Raw genomic sequence first — 20,550 nt, forward strand, 5'->3', positions numbered from 1 at the left:
TGAGGTATTACTCTTTTTACCCTAAAGGCTTATAGTGTCCCTGCACAGTTCCAATACCTCTCTTTTGAGTGGGAGAAGAATATTAACAGATCGCAATGCAAACAATATACAGCCTTAAACCAAATAGCTGCTAATAAGACATTTACAGTTTTGTCACAATATATAGAAATGTTAGTTCAATTATTATCTACAATATTAAGAATAGGCTTGCAAAAGAGTCTACACTTTCTAATGGTGGGCAAAGAGAGAACTGGATGTGGGGTGTAGGAAGAGATGTTAAGGAGGTAGGAGGTGAGGACATGGAGTTATTAGATCTTATGAAGCTTGAAAGAGGAATCTAAAGAAATTGGTTGAAAGTAGAAGAAAAAAGAAAGTGATTTGGTGAAGACAAGTAAATGGGAAGACAATAGAGAGAGTACAACAAACAAACATAAAAATTAAGAAAAATTGTTAAAAAGTAAAAATAGGAGATAAAAGAATATACAACACAACTATTATTCACTACTCAGACATCCCAGTCCTCATTAGCCTCATTCATGGAAAGTACTTGGTTTCACAAATGTCGGGGATGTGACAGTGGGAGAAGAAAGAGAGAAAAGAAGAAAAAAATGAGAAAAAAAACTCAAAGGAAAATACAAGGATTGTTTTTGTTGGAGCTCAATATCTTTCCTGCTTCCCTTCTCATCCAATAGGTGGGGTTGTCTGTTGTTTGCTGGTATTTCCACCCTCAGGATGGTGAAGGTTATTAAGGTGGGAGCGTTGTCTTGGGGGCAGAGCTTCTCAAGGTGGGGTATAGTACTTCCTGGTCCCCAATGAGAGACTGCACCCCCAAGGATCTCCTTTGGGGCCCGCTTATGTGATATGGGTGCCTGGTCTTATCTCCTTATATCACCTGCAGGCCTCACAATTCCTGATCTCTAACTTAGTCTCTAAACTGTATATCACTACCCCCCCCTTCTTTCTACTTCCAAATCAGAAACCTCTTTCTCCAGAGTTCTTGTGAGCTGCATTTTGAGGGCCGCACACCTGCCGCAGAGAGCTGTTTTGTATGGAGCAGTTCAGGACCAGGCTTTGCAAACTATGGACTGGCCACATAGCCTCAAGAACTGTGCTGAGTCAAAGGCTGCAGGGCAGAGGCGGGAGTTGGGGACTATAGGTACCTTAATATTGCTTCTATACCCCAGCAAGTGTCCCAAGCTGGGAGTTACACCAACTAAAGATGGTGACAAAGGTGTCCTAAGATGGAGGCAGCTGCTTTCAGAGATGGGGTGTTGGGTCAGGTTGGGCTGGGTGGTGGTAATGGCAGTGTGTTCAGAGATGCAGCTGTATGGCATGCAGTGGTATGGCTGGTGACTTTCTCCAGACCCTGTCCTGTGTCCCCAGGTTCAGGCTACCACATGTAGGGGACTATGGCAGTGGATGCAGTTTCCCAAGATGGAGGTGACCAGGAGACCCCCACGTTGGTAGTTAGGGGCCCACATGGGAGTGGTGGCCACAGGTCCTGCATCTGGGAAATGGTCAGGTATCCTGTGTGGGAACAGTGACAAGGATTCCTGTGCAGATCCCGCACAGGTGTTGATGCTGGTGGTACTGCCTGGGCACGTGACTGGTGGTCCTGCATGGGTGAGCATGCAGGAGTCTTGTGCTGACACTGAGGTCTGGAGACCTGTGCAGGTATGGTGGCCTGAATTCTTGCATGGGAGGAGCTGTTGGGGGTCCTCTAATAATACGCAGAAAAACAGTATTTCCACTACTACAATCCCAGGTCATGAGCAACACAGAGTGAAGCCTCCCTCTAGTCCACCATCTTGGATCATTGGAGAGATTCTATTTTAAACCAGCCTCTCCTGTAGACTTCTCCAGGAAAACGGTGTTATGTGCATAATGACCAATAGATGTCCCCCCGAACCTCCAGAGATTCCTCTAGTCCACAAAGCAGGAAAATAAACAAGGAAATGTACAGTGGTTTTTCCACAATCAAGGTGTATAGTGGTAACCAAAAATCAGCAATGCCCTTAAAGCTGAATTCTCCAGGTGCAGGGGTCTCTACCTCTGGCAGAGCTAGAATCCCTAGCACTTTGCCAAAGGAGACCAGAAATAACTTTGGCAAAGAAGGGCAATGAGAGGCAGGTTTTCTGGACCACATTGAAGCTCAAATTTAAGGAGAAGTCCCAAGAAAAATGAACAATTTTCTCCAGCACAGGCACCTAAATGCTTGTCCTCCCACCTTCCCCCCCAACTCAGATAAGTTCTTCTCTGTCTACTATGCCAGGTCTACCACTAACCCGCATACTGAAAAACTGGGATAAGTTTGACTCACAGACACTCAAGGAAGAGCACCTCATTTTCTTCTGTTACCAGGCTGGCCTCAATACAAACTCCCTGCTGGAGAATCCTGGCTGCCAGAGGGAACTATCAACTTGATAGATTTTGCAAAAAGGAAGGGAAATGGTCTGAAATTCCTTATGGTTAGACTTTCTTTATGTAAAAACCCCTAACTATGCCAACAGTGTAATTTAGACTCAGCTATGATCACTGCCATGAGGGGAGAAAATCTTAAGAAATCACCTACTGAGGAAGAGTAATCAGGAGAACTCCCAAAACCTCCATCCCCTGTTGGATGTCCATCATCAGCCCTCCTATCTTGCATATCCTGACCCTTCTCCGTCTGTCCCAACAGACAGATCAAATATACTACCCTTCCAGGAGATGCTGTTGGGGTGCAGCGGAGCGACGGAGGGGAGAAACCACACAAGAGACTCACTTCATGCAATCGCAGGGGGGAAGTTTATTGAGGATCCTGTTCCAGCGCACTGGGACTCTGTGCCCACTCAAGAAGGGAGAGCGGCTCAGAGCCCAGAGTGGAGGTCAGGTGGAGCTTAAGTATACTTTTTGGAGAGGGTGGGGGGCTTTGCATACATCAGAACAAATCATCATAAGGCGCGGGAAAATTGAACAACAATTCTGAAACATGATTAGTACATACATTGGCGGGAACAATTTAGGCAGAGATGATTGGTCATTTCTAAGTGGGGTACACATTTAAACTGATTGGTTCTGGGGCCTAGATGCGTACGTGCCATGCTACCTAGAGCCCTTAGCTATTAAACAACCAGGGAATCAATGGAGACATTTACTAGGCAGTTCCCTCATTGTTCTAACAACTTTACAGGGATTACAAGTTCCGGGGATAGCAGAGGAATTGTAACAATTGTCTTTTACTTTTTAACCCAATCCCTGCACTTTGGAAACTTTAGGATGCCTGGTCTTTTACACTTTAACTCAGGCTCTGCGGCTTAGAATCAGCTTGGAAATTTTACCTTTACAATGCTAGGAAGAGAATTTAGACAAATTAAAGTATATACCCCTTTCTCCCTTCCAGACTTAAAGCAGATAAAAATGAGCTTAGGGAGATTTTCAGAGGATCCACATAAATATGCTGAAGCATTTCAGAACTTATGCCAGGTATTTGACATCACCTGGAAAGATATTATGCTATTACTTAACCAGACTTTAACCTCTAGAGAAGGAAGCCACTCTAAAAGCAGCTGAGCAATTTGGAGATGACCTACATCTTACTCATGCCCCAAGCACAAACTAGAAGCAAACCCAACTATCCATCAGGAGCAAAGGGAGTTCCCAAAAATAATCCTGACTGAGATGCGAAGGATGCCTAGAGAATTAAACACCTCCAGACATTAATCCTTTAGGCCCTTCACGGAATCAAACAACAACAAAAAAAAAACATTAAATGTTCTAAGGTCTCTGAAATTACACAGGACTCCCAAGAAAGTCCTACTATTTTCATGGAGAAACTCAGGGAGGCAATGAAAAAACACATCATCATGGATCCTGAATCCACAGAGGGCTGCATACTTTAAAAAAAAATTTTATCCTTCAGTCAACCCCAGACATTTGAAGTAACCTCTATCAGCTAAGAAAAATTGGCATACAAAAATTGGCATATGGCCCTAATCAATCCTTATATGATATCCTCCAACTTGCTACCTCCATTTTTTTATAATAGAGATCAAGAGGGAAAAAAGGAGAGAGAACAGAGAGACAAGAAAAAGGCTGATGTGCTAGACTTGACCTGCAATGAAATAAGCTTCCCAGGTAAAAGAGGAGGAAAATGGAATGCACCTCAAACCAAAAAAGAGAATTTTTTCTATTATGCAAAGGAGGAACATTTCATTTTTTTCTTATTTTTTTTATTGGTTGTTCACAACATTACAAAGCTCTTGACATATCATATTTCATACATTAGATTGAAGTGGGTTATGACTCCCAATTTTACCCCAAATGCAGATTGCAGAATCATGTCGGTTACACATCCACAATTTTACATAATGCCCTATTAGTAATTGTTGTATTCTGCTACCTTTCCTATCCTCTACTATCCCCCCTCCCCTTCCCTCACAAAGAGGAACATTTCAAATGGGATTTTCCACAAGCCAGGCCTCCAAAGCCCTGCCCTAAATGTCAACACGATCATTGGAGTAGTAATTGTCCCCAGAGACATAGGTCCTGGAGGCCAGACTCCTCCCCACAGGCCTGAAAGAGCCTGGGGTCAATTCTAATGGCTTCCATAACTTCTATCACTACACATGAGATTGGGTACACTTCTCTGTAGGAAGACAACAGGTAAACTTCCTCTTAGAAATTGGCACCAGTTTTCCTGTGCTCACCTCTTACTCTGGACCTCTTTCCTCTAATAGTATAATGGCACAAGGAGTGTCTGGATGGCTTATTATCAAAAAGTTTACTCCCCCACTGAGTTGTGAGTGGGACAGAATATTTTGCATGCATTCCTAATAGTTCCAGAATGTCCTACCCCTTTATTGGGAAGGGACTTAGTTTCAAAACTTCAGGCTGCCATTACAATAAATTTGGGACCACTAGGAGCATTATGTTGTCCTCTATTAAGTTGTGATATAAATCCTGAAGTATGGGCCACTGAAGGCAAAATTGGATGGGTAAAAAAATGCAGTCCCAATTACAAAAGTCTTAAAGGATCCCTCTATCTTTCCACATCAGAGATAGCAACCCCCATGTGCAAAGGCAAAAAACAAACAAACAAACAAAAAACTGGAGGGCGCTTATTAAATGATCATTCAGAACCTCAAATGGCAGAAACTTAGTGTCCTGAAACAGCCCATGTAACACAGTCATTTTAGGAGTCCAAAAACCAAATGGGGAATGTCGCCTAGTGCAGAACCTTAGAATAATTAATGAAGCAATCATTCCCCTCCACTTGTAGTTCCTCACCCATATACTCTGTTATCTGATACTCCAGCAGTTGCTGCTTTGTTTATAGTGTTAGATTTAAAAGATGCCTTTTTCCATATATCCCTAGACTCTCAATTGAAATATCTGTTTGCTTTTGAGGAACTGGATAGTGGATCTCAATTAACTTGGACAGTGCTGCCCCAAGGATTTAGAGATAGCTCTCACCTGATTGAACAAACCCTAGATAAAGACAGCAGAATACCGAGATATAACATCCATAATTGCTCTCCAATATGTAGATGAAATCCTTTTATGTGCCTCCACCAGAAAGAATCCCAAAAGTCCAATACAGAATTCCTAAACTTCTTAGCTGATAGAGGTTACAAAGTCTCAAAGAAGAAGGCTCAATGATGCCAAAAACAAGTTCAATATTTAGGATTTTAATTATCTCAAGGAATCCACAAGCTAGAATAGGAAAGAATAACCCCCATAGGATAATATTCTATATCCCAGACTATATGGCAACTCAGAGGCTTCCTAGGGTTAACTGGATACAGCAGACTTTGGATTCCTGTGTATGGAGAATTAGCAAAGTCTTTTTATAGCCGCCTTAAAAAAAACTTTACACCAAGGAACCACTTCCCTGATATGGGAGCCAGGACATATTAAGGTGTTTAAGGCATTAATGAGGTCTCTACTGCAATTTCCTGCCCACAGTTTACCTACTGAATAAGAATTTAACCTGTTTGTCACTGAGAGAGGAGGAATAGCCCTTGGAGTGATCACACAAAAGAATAGACCGGCTCAACAGCCAGTAGATTATCCCAGTAAGGAACTTGGTATAATATCTCTGGGATGGCCCCACTGTTTGTGAGTAGTAGCCCTACTAGTCCCTGAGGTAATTAAAACCACCCTGGAAAGAGACCTTATTGTATACATCTCCCGTGATCTCTCAGGAATTTGAAATATAAAAGAAGGACTCTTGCTCTCAGACAGTTTGCCTTCTAAAATATCAGGCTTTGCTTCTAGAAGGACCCCTAACTCAAATAAAGACTTCCTCTAATTTAAACCCAGCCACTTTTATCCTGAAGACATTAGAGAGAAATCCTAAACATGACTGCCAACAGGTCCTAGCTATAAATTACTCAGCCCCAAAAGACCTTCAAATCCTTTCCCTGTCCAATCCAGACCACACCATGTTCGCAGATGAGAGTTCCTTTATGAAACAAGGAGAACACAAAGCTGGATATGCTGTGGTAACTTTACATGATACCCAGAGGTACAACATTTGCCCCAAGCACAAATTCACATCTCACAGAATTGATAGGCCTAAACAACTGAGAGTTAATATTTACAATGATTCTAAATACACCTACCTAATCCTGCATGCACATGCAGCAATTTGGACAGAGGGAGGATTTCAAACATCTGGGGGAACATCCATAAAAACTATGAGCAGATATTATTGTGGTGTAAACTAATCAATAAAATCAGTAAGAGTTTAAGTTATAGGTTATAGATTGGTATAAAAATATAGATTATAGATGTAATATTTTGATAAGTGAGATAAGACAATTATAAAGCAAGAACTATCATAGATAAACCTAAGACTCTATTTGGCTGCCTTCTATAAAAACTGTTCTGAGCTGTTCTGAGAAACTGAAATGTACTTTGTACCCCACAGAATGCAATCAACTCAGGATATAGTGGTGGTCATGGTGAGCTACATCATGGGTTTGAGTACATTTATGGGTCTACATGATTTTAAAATAGATTATCACCCCCGCTCAGCTGAAAATCAGGATATGGTTGTCTAACACTTGTTCGGACCCAAGATGCAATTAAGCTAACTGCTTTTTTTAGCCTCTATAACATACTTGCTTGCATGATGCTGAGAAAAGCCCTGAAAATTTAAGGGTTGTTGTCCTTAAATTCCCAAGACACAGGCCAGGAAATTGCTATTCTCCCATAGGGCATCAGTCTATATGGGCGGAAGACAGTTCCTGGCCAGGTAAATAAAGCTCCCTTTTGTTTGAATTAGGACTCAGAATGTCTTCTGAGGCAGCTCCCCATAACAATATTAAAACTATTAGAAACTGTTTATTTACCCAAATAGGTAGCAGGACATCAATGACGCTGCTCCAAGGACATCAGTGAGACTGGCTGCCTTGCTGTCTATCCTCAGATCAACTCCACCATTTCCTGACATCCAACTGTCAGCTGAAAAAACCTCCAGACAAGGACAATATATGCTCTTTGGCTAAGAGAAGTCGCCTAGCATCAGAGGTATTTGGGGGCTCGTGATTGCCCTAGGATTGTGTGATTTGCATTGTTATTCTGCCAAGGACATTAAAAAAATAGATGAAATGGCAGAAGACAATAGACAAGCAGATCAGCAGGCCAGAGAGGCAGCTAAGGGCACTTTATAACAAAGGACATTAGCCCCTCTAATATGGACAGATCCTCCCCCAGAGATTAAGCCTCAATACATCCAGGAAGAAACACAGCAGGCCTTATGTAAAGGAGGTGTTCTCTTCCTTCTGGGTATCACTAGTGGTTACTACTGACTCAGTCTGAAGTGCAGTAAGATTCAATCATATCTATTTTATTGATGCTCATCACACTTCAGACACACATCCTAATTCTAAGTGCTGACTAAGTCTACACCCAAGGGTCCCAGGCACTCACCTATGATGTGTCTTAAGTCCAGATCACTGGAAATTGATCCAGGCCAGAGGACAATGGTGGAGGGGGGCACAACAGCAACAAAGGTCTCAGGCTCTCTATCCAGGTCCTGTTAGTTCTACTGGCCCCCAAAAGGCTGGGTTTTTAAGCCTTAGTTCAGTTGTGCTTACAGTTATAACTGGATGAGCTCTGGGGTCTATGCCTGGGTGTAGACTCTTACATCACTAACTTCAGTTTATCTAAGTTCTGCAGGGTATCTAAGTTTTGCAGTTTACATTACACCATAGACATAATGCTTACAGTCTTTATCTAATACACACACACACACTAATTAATATAATCCACAGTCAATAATCCTATGATATTTTCTGGTACTCATGTGACTGGGTGGATTCAAATGGAAGATAACATACTTTAATTACCTGCTGTTTCTCAATGGAAGATTTTACACACCTGCTGGCAGAGGCGCTATTAATAATTACTCAGAGGCCAATTGTATTTAAATGCAAGTGTGTATTCGATCACACCAATCATCAAACACAAACAATTAATGCAAACAGTGTTGGGTGTGCTTAAGCACCCCAACTAGCATTTAATACACACTATTAAACACTGCAAGCAAATCACACAATCCTAGGGCAATCACAAGCCCCAAAATACCTCTGATGCCACATGACTTCTCTTAGCAGAAGAACAGATATTGTCCTTGTCTGGAGGTTTGAGCTGGCTGTTGGATGTAAGGAAATGGTGGAGTTGATCAGGGGAAGCAAGGCAGCCAGTCTCACTGATGTCCTTGGAGCAGCCTCACTGATGTGGCAGAACAAGCAGTTTAAATATAGTTCCAAATTGGTGGTGTTTGTTGGTAATTGGTTACACCCAGTGAGAGTCAATGTCCATTGATCATGTCCAGTGAGATAATGTAACAGCAACAGGGCATGTTCTTTGCGCATGTCCATGGAGCTACTTATCAATTGTATCCACTTATTGTTAAGAATGCCGATGGCTAGTGCCCTTTATAGCTTTCTATCAATTGTAATCAGGCATCACTAACATGCTATGGTTGCTATGGTAGCTACCTAGATCATGTAGTCTAAATGAAATGAATGTAGTTTGTACTTGCATAAAGGAAAGCTCTGGCTGTGGGTTGTGTAAGACCATATATTGAAATGGAGACAGTTGTGTCAAAAGAATCAATACTATACAGATTATCATAGATCTAGATAGTATCTTCCACTGGCAATACTGTAAGTTCACCAACTCTCCTGAGATATTTATGTGTCTTGTAACCTGTGGCCTTTTAAATGTAGAGATTTGCAAAAGATCTATCAAGCAAAAATCTTGATCACATCCAAAAGTGTTTGCAGGATCTAAGAAAGATTTGAATGTGGCAGTGTGTGCAGCAATGCTTGTTCTAAACATTTCTTGTAATTCTGTAGAGGTTTGAACAAGCAACTGTCTCATAGTTGTAGTATTGGACAACCTAAGACAGGCACAGTCCCTAAGCCACATGCTTGTTGTTTAATTAAACAGAAGGGGGAAGATGTTGAGAGCCACAGCCAGTCAGAATAGCCCCTGGCATTTTGCCAGAAGTAATGGTTGAGAGGCGAGCCATTAAGATGATACTGGATTGAAACAGGCTGTGTATTCAATTGTTTATAGACCCCTGCTGTCTGCCTCAGGCGCCTGCTACTTTGGAGTTCTCTCGCGGGGATTCCTGGGGAGTTCCCTGGGAAGTTCCCGTTGGTTGGTGAAGTTCCGGTGGAGGGAGTTCCAGTTGGTGTGTGGTGTTCCTGGAAGGGCTGCATGGGTGGCGTTCAGGGGAGTTCGGAAATAAAGTTTGTTCCTAGTTGAGTGGCTCATGATTTGTGCCCAGCCAGACTGCGGCACATAGTAGCACAAGTATTTACCTTATGTAGTTTCTCAGCTAGAGCCTCTAATGCCTTTTTAGTGGCCTTATCTGTGGGAAGCCTACTAGCACACGACTGTATCTGTCTCCCCTGCTGACTGTCGAGGCATTGTTGGTCACTCTGTGATCTGGTTGCCTAGGTAACCGAGACAATTGCCCATCTTTTAGGGTGTGAGCAACTGTGTCTTCCTGCATGGGTGTGCCATCCTACATCCCCATGGGTGGAGCTACACTCACCTGTTCCTTTGTAACATTACCCCTTGCCCTGTTTGGGATAGAATGTTCCATGGAAACGCCTTTTGTGTGTCCCCTTCTCTTACTCTGCCCTTGGGTGTGGTCTTCCTAGATGTAGTCAACCTGCTGACAGCAGACATCATGAAGCTAGACTTAGCCCCCTAAAACCTGACCCCTTGCCTCATTTGAATGGCTTCTCCTCAATAAAAGGGGTCAGCATGTGCTCTCTCTCTTTCTGCAGACCCTTAAGTTCAGAGGAGCTGTCACTGCACCCTCAAAGAAAAAGGTATTTCTGTCTTTTGTGTGGTTATTTTGTGCAGCCCAAGTTCCCCTGGAGTGACCCCTGAGTATTTTAGTCACGAGCAACCCGGCACTTATCAATTTCACACATTGCCTTGTAGAAGTCTCTAAGAATATTAGTTTGAATAGTAATATTAATATTACTATTCATACTAATATTATGATTAATATTAATAGTAATATTAATGAAGATAAGGAAGAGAGTGAGTTATATAGGGCAGTAATGGTTTTCACTTGTTTTTCTTGTAAGTTAGATTATTTTATCAGCAACCATGTGTAATTTTCCTATCTTGTGGGCATTACTTAACTCACCTTCAGCAGGTCCTGCTATGGTGATCCATTCTATTTGGAATAGTTTTCTGGGCCCTATAAATTAAAGGTGAGAGAGTTGTGGCAGGTAAATAGTCATGTCAGATGTGAGTATGGTGCAAAACAGGGGAAGCATAGGCACAAAGGTCAAGATGGATGTTGAGCCTGCGTATGTCAGTTGAACCCTAACTGAAAGTGGAGTGCACACATCGGGGACGTAAAGTGGAGCTTGAGATATAAGAGGAGGGTGTTTCATCCTTCAGCAAAAAGCAAAGGCAGGTTTATAATGAGCCATAGTGAAGCAATGGGTGGTATTATAACCACCACACAAAAGGATGCATGGCCCAGGGGAATCCTGTGCCACATAGCATCTAGACAAAGAAATAGGGAAAATGTACATAACTTTAGATTTTTGTTCAAACAAATTTAAATTCATGGTGGTGGTGGCATTTAGTACTGGATTGTGAGCTACCATATCAGAAAGGTACCATTCATTGTTGAATAAAAGTAGCATCTGGGATGTATGTGGCAAAAGTGAAAGTTGATGAGGATATAGATTTTGGAAACCTGGTCGGGGTGGTCCAAAATGTTAATGAACAGTTGTCTGCTTCCTTGATGTGGGAGTATACAGTGCCATTAAGAAAGCTGGTGGGGCAATGAGAGAAAAAAACAGAAGAAACATAGCCTGAAGGAGGGAAATAGTCCAAGGAGGAGATATTATAGTGGGCAAGGGAATAGCAGGCAGGATAATAACTGGAAGACTTATAAATGGGTTCTTCAGAAACATCTAAGGGGATGAATGTATCAAAAGAGGAGTTATGGGAATAAAACATGTTGACAAACACTTGATAAATATTTAAGGTAAAGTAGCAATGTGGGGTAAACATACCTTAGTAGAACTTAGATGTATTTATGAGAGGGTCAAATAATAGTAAGGTGTGTAGGTAAGAATTAATCCTTTTTAGGTAAAATTGTGTAGGAAAGGTTGAAAAGGGCAGTTTCAAAAGGACTAGGAATCCAATACATGGGCATAGAACCTAGATTATGTATATTAGGGAATATATGTGCTCCCATTAAAGAAGATCCCAGATGCACTGAAATAAAGCATGGTGTTGTTAACTTGGGTGTTCTGAATGTTGATTTTTACCTTAGTTGTGGTACCTTGGTAAGTCCTGATGAAGTATGGATTTAAAGCATCAGAAGAGAAATTGGCAGCAGTATTCAGAAAGGAAAAAGTCCAGGAGGTAATGAGAATTGGTTTACATGAGCTTTGAGTTGGAAAACAAACAAAAGATGGGGTAATGTTGAATGTGGTAGAACAGTTAAGATGAAGATCATGTCTGGAATATCTGGTATAGAGAGTACTAATGTACAAAAGTGTGAAAGGTGGGCACAAGGTGGTTTTGGTGGAGGCTTAAATGGTACCATGTTGATGGGTAATGGAAATACATCTGTTAGGGCCAACAGAAAATGAAAATATTGAGTACCAAGTGTTATGTACCAATATTGTACATTCATGGGCTGTTGGGAAATACTATAAATCTGTGCATCTCATAAAGTATTATGATGGTATTTCTAATTAAGAGGAAAATGGTAGGTCTCGCTGAATGATTTGCATTCTCCTTCCTGTGATTAGAGAGGCTCTGTTGGTCATTTTCCACTTTCGTAGTGACCTGAACATTGCCCCAGTCCTGCAGGTAGAGGATATATCTTCAGGCATAAGCGTGCCTTCCTGCAGCCCCTTGGGTCAAATTACACTCACCTGTCCTTGTAACCCTGCCCCTCCTGGCCTTTTTTGGATGGAACTTTCTAAGAATGAGGGTTCCCCCAATAAAAGCTCACTTTCAAACGTGCTCACTAGCCTCTTGTGACTTTCCTCACTTCCCATTTGGGGAGCTTGAGGCTGAGAGCCAAGGAGCTATCCTGAAGCTTGATTTAAAGGTAAAGTGTGTGTCTGTGTTTTATTTGGTGTCCCAGGAAATTCACAAGAGCGACCTTAAGTTCAGCTGCCAGGGCAGGTGGGGAGCAGCATTTGGAAAGTTAACGACAATACACCAAGGTTCAGGGGAATTCAAGCCAAATAGTCCAGACAGAGACATCTGGAAAGTATGGGGCATTCAAGTTGTCATCCTTTTCTTCTGTAGGTTCTGTGGGTTCTCCTATTATGTCATTCAAGGCAATTATGTCTGTATAATTGTCATAATAGAACCTTTTCACAATTAAGGCAGGGAAAATAAAAAATTGAATTCCATAAGGAGAAAAATTTTACTTTGGTAGCCAGGTTACAATAGAATGATGGGCTGCTAATTGTTATTTCTGTGTATGTATATAGGGTGGTATCACTGGTGTAGTTGAAGGAAGCCAATTCATAGGAAGATGAAGATAATGTGCAAAAGAAGTGTGGGTGATATACTGAGGCTGCTGTTTTTGTCTCCACACCTCAAGAGAAGAACAATGATGGGGATTGGGGACAACCCAGTTAGTAAGTTCTAGTGTATTGTCTAAGAAGTTTTGATGCCATGAGCTATATCTTTTGGTGGCTGCATAATATTGAGTGCAGTATATTGAATCTATGTGTCTATAGAATGCATACTTAGCCAAAAAGATTTCAGATTGTATTGGATACGATAATGACCATGTGTGCTTTTTCAAAAATGGAGCACCTTGGATAAATTCACATATCTCCATGGTATTCAAGAAACATGCATGAAATTCCAGGTATGTGGGGCCTGTGAGTCTAAAGAGATGTTCTCTTCATTAGCAGGTGTAGAGTCAGTCAAACTGGCATTGTGTGGCCAGATCACATGACAGAAAAGGAAAAGAATATACAGGGTCAGTATCCATTGGAATGGTGACCTCATGTTGAGAAGCCAAATTTTGCAAATGTATTTGCATTAAAGATACTATGGAGATAAATGTGGAGGGTGATTGATCATGGGAGACTTTTGGGAGCAGTTTCTGTAGAAGGTCAGAGATTATGTATGGTATGTCTGAGGTGTTGGGTTGGAGCAAAATCAGAAATTAGGAAGTATGATATAAACGAACATTGTTGTGTTGGTCTCACAATATTACAACACCCATATCTGAATTATTGTCAAAGCTAACACCAATATCTGAATTAGCTTTGACAATAACCTCTGGTGTGATATCCTGAGGTTTTATCCAGGGGCTAAAAAAGTGATAAATAATATAAAAGAAAAAAACAATAAACATGATCAAAATGGGAAAAATCAATATGTGTGAAAGAGGCAATGAATTCGTAGGTGAATAGGGGGAGTTGTGGAAGGGACCAAGGCCAGGAAAATGGTCAAGTCATATTCAGGGATAAGGGAAATAATCAATGCCAGGTTTGACAATAAGTGTGTATGGGACCAAACATTAGGTGTAGAAGCCAGGAGGAGAAGGAAGAGAGTTGAGGAGGGGTCAGGTCAGTAAAGGCTCTTTAAAACCAGAAGTCTCCAATAAGATCCAATATCTGAGTAGGAGAGAGTTGGTGAAGGTCTATTGAAGACAGTTTGACCAATTCATTCCTGAGCAAAGTCAAGAAATAATGAAAGGAAGCCTGAGGAGAGACATTTAAACTCACTGTCAAGTTTCTATGAAGCACAGCATATAATTAACTAAGGTGTGTTACCAGACCTCGGAGTACTCAGTACAGTTTGTGTAGGTGCAATGCTGGCAAAAGGTGAAATGTCCAATTAAAATGAGGGCAGAAAATAAAATGCAAAGGAAACTGATCAAGTAGATGAGTTTCCACATTGCTCACCAAGGCCAAAACAGAGGGTCACAGTTGATCTTCATGCGGAAAAAGAGATGTTGTTTGGTCAACTGGAGATGATCTTTGGGACCAGTCATCCAAAAGCAATTTCCATCCACAGATGTGACAATATCCTGTAGAGAAAGGGAATTCTCTTGAATTTTTAACGAATGCTCTGGGTGAGATCAGAGCATTACTTATAGGTTGTATAATAGATAGTGTAACAAGTGGGTAAAAGGAAAAGCTGTCTGAAAAGGAGAATTTCTATTTAAATGAGGCCTGTTATTTAATTTGAAGACTGTGATTGGAATGGCCTTAGCTAGACACAATTCAGTAAAGGCCATAAGTTTAGTTTTAAGTACTCTGTTCCATTGTTTGATAAAATCACTGGCAGTAGGATTATAGGCAAGGTAGTAATTCCATTGTATGCTTAGAGTATTGTATAACTTCTTAATCTGGGCCCCTGCAAAATGTGTCCCCTGATCACTTTCAATGATGTTTGGTAATCCATAATGACTAATCCATTGCCATAATGTTGGCAACAATTGCCTTTATTGTGATGGGGGCCTCCTGATTGGGTGATGAGCAAGGGTTTGCTAGTCTCAATCTAGAGAAGACATCTCTAATTGTACATGCGCATTTGTTCTGAAAGTGTTGTAAAGGTCCTATAAAGTCAAATTGAAGCATGAAATTAAAAATGTTGGGTTTGTATCTATCTGATGGTGAGGTATGTCTAAATCTTAAGTGAGCCTTAGAACAATTGGTGCAATGTTGAACAACAGATTTACAGTGCTGCTATGAAGGTTCTTTGGAAGCCCACTTATATATCCAATCCATATATGTATGTCTAAAATTTCTTCATTAGATTTGGTGGCATGGTTTTGAGTGGGATTTTGGCCCATTTATTAGATTGTGTAAGTGAGGTTATGTTATGTGGTTTAAAAATTGCCATCAAGTTCTCAGATAATTATTGAAGTTTATTTGGATGTCCATTGATTTGTATTTTGCAATTTTAAGCAATTTTGTAATTTAGAGAGTTTGTCTATCTTCCGGTTATGTACAGATGTTTTATCTGTATGTTTAGTGTATGCATCTACAAGGGAAACATATATTATCATACTGCATTTTTCAAGATAATCCCAAATATCACAAGACCAATTAGGCCTACCATTAATAGTCCAATTAGAGGATTTCCATTTTCCTGACCAAATGGCGATGCCATTTGCTATGCACCAAGAATCTATGAATATGTATATAATTTTTAGTTCCTCAGATTTAGAGTGTGCTAGAGCCAATTTCACCACATGGAGTTCTGCATGTTGGGCTGAGTATTCTGTCCCTTCATCAGTCAGAATTACTCCATCTGAGGGTCTGTAGGCTGTGGCATTCCACCGATGCCTCCTTTTTATTACCATAGTGGAGCCATCAGTGAACCAGGCATTTAGTAGCTTTATTGATCATTGTTCAGACCCCCCAGTGCCTGATTGGTCTGCTGGGGTACAACGGGAGTATGTTTTAGGACAGATGCAATTGGCTGGGACGCTATGTGCTCAGTCAATTTGGCTACTGTCTTTCCTGTTGTGATTGGGTGTTCCTTGTGGAACTCCTGTATATATCATTTCCTTGTTAGCACCTTAGGCTCCATCTGTACCCCGGGCAGTGCTTCTCCAGGCACAAGGGCCCATGGTAATATTGGTATAGTTGATCGGATTTTTATGGGTTGATTCTGACATTGTGGGGAAACAGTATGCAAAGCCTCATAGAGTGTCCACATGGTTTTCTCAAAAAGGTATTATTTTGAGGATATCCATGAGAATTTCTTGCAAAAGAATGTCATGGAGAATGTCTTTCCATTAATGGTGGTATAAAGTCCCCAGTTACCATAATCTTTTAAAAATATTATATCTACTGTAAATCATCCCTTTTCAGGTACATGTAGGTGTTGGTATTGTTTAAAGTATTCTTTTAGTGTTTTAAAGGCAGAAAATTGTGGTTCTTCTCAAACAAAATGTCCTGCCTTCCTGTCCTGTCACCTCATATATAGGTTTTAAGATGATTTGTAAGTAGGGGATGTGGTTCGTCCAATAATCAAATAAGCCAATTAGGTGTTGGGCTTGCATCTTTCTGTGGGCTTGGTTAGAGACGTATTTTATCAGTGGTGGTGGATAGAATTGATTGTCCAGTGGAGTTACAAATTACTCCCCCCAATTTTTTTTTTTTTTGGATCTACAGTAATTTTATTGTAACAGAGAAACCAAGGTGCAGTAAGTCTACATGATTGGAGCAGATGGTGGTTATCGTTCCAAGGGTGAAGCCTAAGCCTGGCTGGCAGCACACAAACCCCAGACTATCTCTTTTCTGATCCTAACCTGTGTTGCCTGACTCGTGATGTGAGGTTAGTGGCTGCACAACCACAAGGAATGAAAGTAGAGGTCCAGCGGGCAGAAGCAGCACCCCAGGAGGAGACAATTACAGAGTCAATGATGAGGATGCTGGCATAAAGTGCGGTCACCTACCCTCGACTATTCTTTGCCAAGAAACAGAGGGTATGGCATGAGCAGAAAATTATGTTCTCCAATCTTAAATAGATCCTGATATGATGGGGTTCATGATTAATCAAGCAATAGAAGGGGATGGAAATCTAGGCTAGTTATAGGTCTTTGTGTTAAAGAAAAGAACAGCAATGGTAAGAAGAGACAGACATTTTCCTTATTTTCTTAAATAAGACAGGAAACAGCATCTATTATTTTCCTTGCTGCAGTGGCAACAGACCCATTGGTTTTTGTAAAGCACAATTTGTGCAATATGGTCTGTTGATAGGATGCTCCACCATGGGGGGACAAATGTGAGGTGGACTGCTAATGACACAACTCAGCTTATAGCATGAGCTATGTCTCAAGCTGGATCCGCAGAGGAACCCCTTCCACCACACAGTGCTTCATTAAAGCTTCTGAAATATTGCAACATCATGACAGGTTTTTGGTGCTGTGACTTTCTTATACATGTAAACTCTTTCAAAAAAGTCAGATAAAAGGATGATGGAGGAGTTTGGTTTAAAGCCACAGAGTTCCAGACACCAGCCATGGATGCCTCTGCGCTATCTCACTACATGTTCTTTTCTGAGAAATACATCCAATCACTAAGTGTTATGCACTGTGGTTGAAAGAAATGACCTCTCCACCATCCACCCTCCCTCATCCTACATGTGAATCACACAACGGCAGGGACTGACGACAAAAAGGTTGTCTCTGTTCTCGCACCAGGAAATTACTTGGTGACCTGGTGGATGGCATGTGCAAGATAGGCGACTTTGTTGGAGGTGACCCCTGCCACAGAGATGCGGCCATCCTTTGTCATGTAGATGGAGAACTCCTTGGTCAGTCGCTCTACCTGTTCAGGCTTTAGGCCTGTGAAACAAAACATGCGGATCTGGTCGGTGATGTGCTGCCAGTTGTGGGAGGAGCCCTCCTTCTTGAGGTTAGAGACCAGCTGGGTCCGCATGCTAATGATGCGGTCGGCCATGCCTTTCACTTCCTGCAACCACTGCTTTCGCAAATCCGGGGAAGTCAGGATGGTAGAGGCCATCTCGGCCCGTTGAGAGGAGGGTTGGAATACAAGGGGCGAATCACAATCTTCAGCTGTGACTCCACCCTTTTGGCTTCATCAGCGTCTTTGCAGACTACGGTGAAGGCTCCCACCCGCTCCCATGTTCTTGGCATATGATTGGCAGAGACAAACATTAATGCCCTGTTCGATGAAGTGGCGCACAGCCCAGGCATCCTTGTTACCATCACCACTGGCAAAGCCTTGGTAGGCCATGTCAAAGAATACAAAGAGATTCTTTTTCTTTACCACAGACGCTATTTCCTTCCACTGCTCAGGACGAGGGTCCACTCCTGTGGGATTGTGGGCGCAGGCATGCAGGAGAAGAACACTCTGCTCTGGCATTTTCAAAATGTCTTCCATGGCGCCTGTGAAGTCAAAACCACAAGTCTTGGGGTCATAGTACCGATAAACCTGTAGCTTCATGCCAGCATCCCTGAAAATGGGTGTATGATTTCCCCAGGACGGTTTCGGTAGGAAGACATCTCGGCTGAACTTAAAAAATCTTTCCATAAAATGTGCTCTGACCCTTAAGGCACCAGTTCCAGAAATGGTCTGCCCGGTGACAAACCGGCCACTTTTCAACACCTCACTGTTCTCACCCAGGGCTAGTTCTGCAGATGCCTTACAAAATTCAGCCAGTCCACCAATGGGCAGGTATTCCTTGTCCAAATTTTTTGCAGCAATCTGGGCCTCGGCCTTCCGGACGCTAGGGAGCACATAAGGCTTTCCATTATCATCTCGGTAGGCACCAACTCCCAGGTTCATCTTTTTGCTGTTGGTGTCTCTCTTGTAGACTTCAGTGACTCCCAGGATGGGATCTGGGGGTCCCATTTCTACATGGGCCAACCAAGAGCTGGCTCTGGCAAAGGCTGCGGGGGCAAGGCCAGGGTGGAAGGCGCCAGCGGCCCCAGAGAGGATGCAGCAGGAGTGCTTCAGGGCCATGGTGGATGGCAAGAGGGCAGTAGGTAGTGCAAGACAGAGAGGAGGGCAAGTCCCCAAAATTTTAATTAAGCTGCAGGTCCTTGAACTTTATTAATGGTCCAATTATTTATTTATTTATTTATTTATTAGTTTTATTGATTTTATTTTTTTTAAATACATAACAGTGGAATGCATTACAATTCTTATTACACATATAGTGTGCAATTTTTCATATCTTTGTATACAGAGTATGTTCACACCAATTCATACCTTTATACATGTATTTTGTTTATTTTTTGCATCACAATTCTTAATATATATATATATATATATATATATATATATATACCACAATTTTTCATATCTCTGTTTATATATAAAGTATGTTGACACCCAATTCGATTGTATTGGGAAGGACATTTTCACTTGAGTAATAAATGAAAATGTCCTTGTCTGTCTCAAGGTTCCTGGCCTGTCTTAGGTATTCTATTATGTCATTTATGTGTGGCATTAGCTAGTGCTGCTGTTAATGTTAGCTTTAGATGACTTGTGCCTCCCTTGATCACTAAATGTTTTATCTCCTGTTTTATAGGAATAGCTAATAGTGTAGTAGACTCCTCAGAGTATATCATTACAATAATCCCAATCTTATGACAGTTTAATATATTGGTCGTACTGGCCCAGTATAACTGCATACCAAAGGATGACAGATCCATCATTGACAACAGGGCCACCATTGATCCAAGCTTGGGCTACCCAGCTAAATATGGCATATGACTCAAGGGGTTGATCATTGACTACTTTTAATAGTGCATCATGGATTTGTGGGTTGTCTGTGATACCTACTAGGGCTGACATTTCTTGTCCAGAAACCATCACTCTGTTTGCTTTCCTGTTCTAAAGTTTTAGTAAGTATTTGACATTCCTGGTGTCTTTCTGTGCAAATTCACTTCTATATACCTGTATCTCAGTCCTGGTTAAGTCCCTAATTTCAACAGATTGTTCTGCATTTTCAGAGTTCACTGGAGTAATTATTTTATTTGTAATGACCATATGCATTCCTTAACTTCCTGGATTTCCATCATGTTCTGTAGGAATGGGTTAGTTTTACTTCTTTCAATAATTCTTTTGGCTAGCCTTTTTCCCCTTTATCTATCTTCATCTATGTCTGATTGTTTTACACAATATTTCAGGTATTTCTTTAGAATCTGCTTGAGCAATTATGGGTTGCATTCCATCAGGGTTTGTTAACACTACTTCTACAGTTGTCCCTTTCTGGAAGTTTGGGAACTTTTCCTGTGTGGCCCTATCTATGTCTCACCATTGATTTGGGGGGTTTAATTTACTTTTGACCAGAATTTCAATTGGTCTAGTTTTTCCTTAATCCACATCATTTCTGTAACTTAACAGCTATATGCAGTATTACCTAAACCACATGCTTTCTACAATACCATAATATAGTGCTATTGGTATATATATGCTTGACATACATCATTCAATTAATAATTCTGCCTGTCTATATAACCGTTTCACTAACCATTCCCGCATCCAGCCTTACCCTGTCAGGAAGTTGCTTTCACCCCTCCCAGAAGACAGTCTCACC

The 20,550-nt window shown here is 41.4% G+C and overlaps 1 long non-coding RNA gene and 1 pseudogene across 1 annotated transcript in view; one reads left to right on the forward strand and one right to left on the reverse strand.

The window, feature by feature from the left end:
• Window positions 1-20,550, forward strand: part of LOC120891808 (uncharacterized) — a 45,745-nt gene that overhangs the window by 15,935 nt on the left and 9,260 nt on the right. The gene's annotated exons all lie outside the window — the stretch shown is intronic.
• Window positions 16,629-18,968, reverse strand: LOC101962681 (aspartate aminotransferase, mitochondrial pseudogene; annotated as a pseudogene).

The sequence above is a fragment of the Ictidomys tridecemlineatus genome, chromosome 2 (genome assembly GCF_052094955.1).
Source record: "Ictidomys tridecemlineatus isolate mIctTri1 chromosome 2, mIctTri1.hap1, whole genome shotgun sequence".
NCBI lineage: Eukaryota > Metazoa > Chordata > Mammalia > Rodentia > Sciuridae > Ictidomys > Ictidomys tridecemlineatus.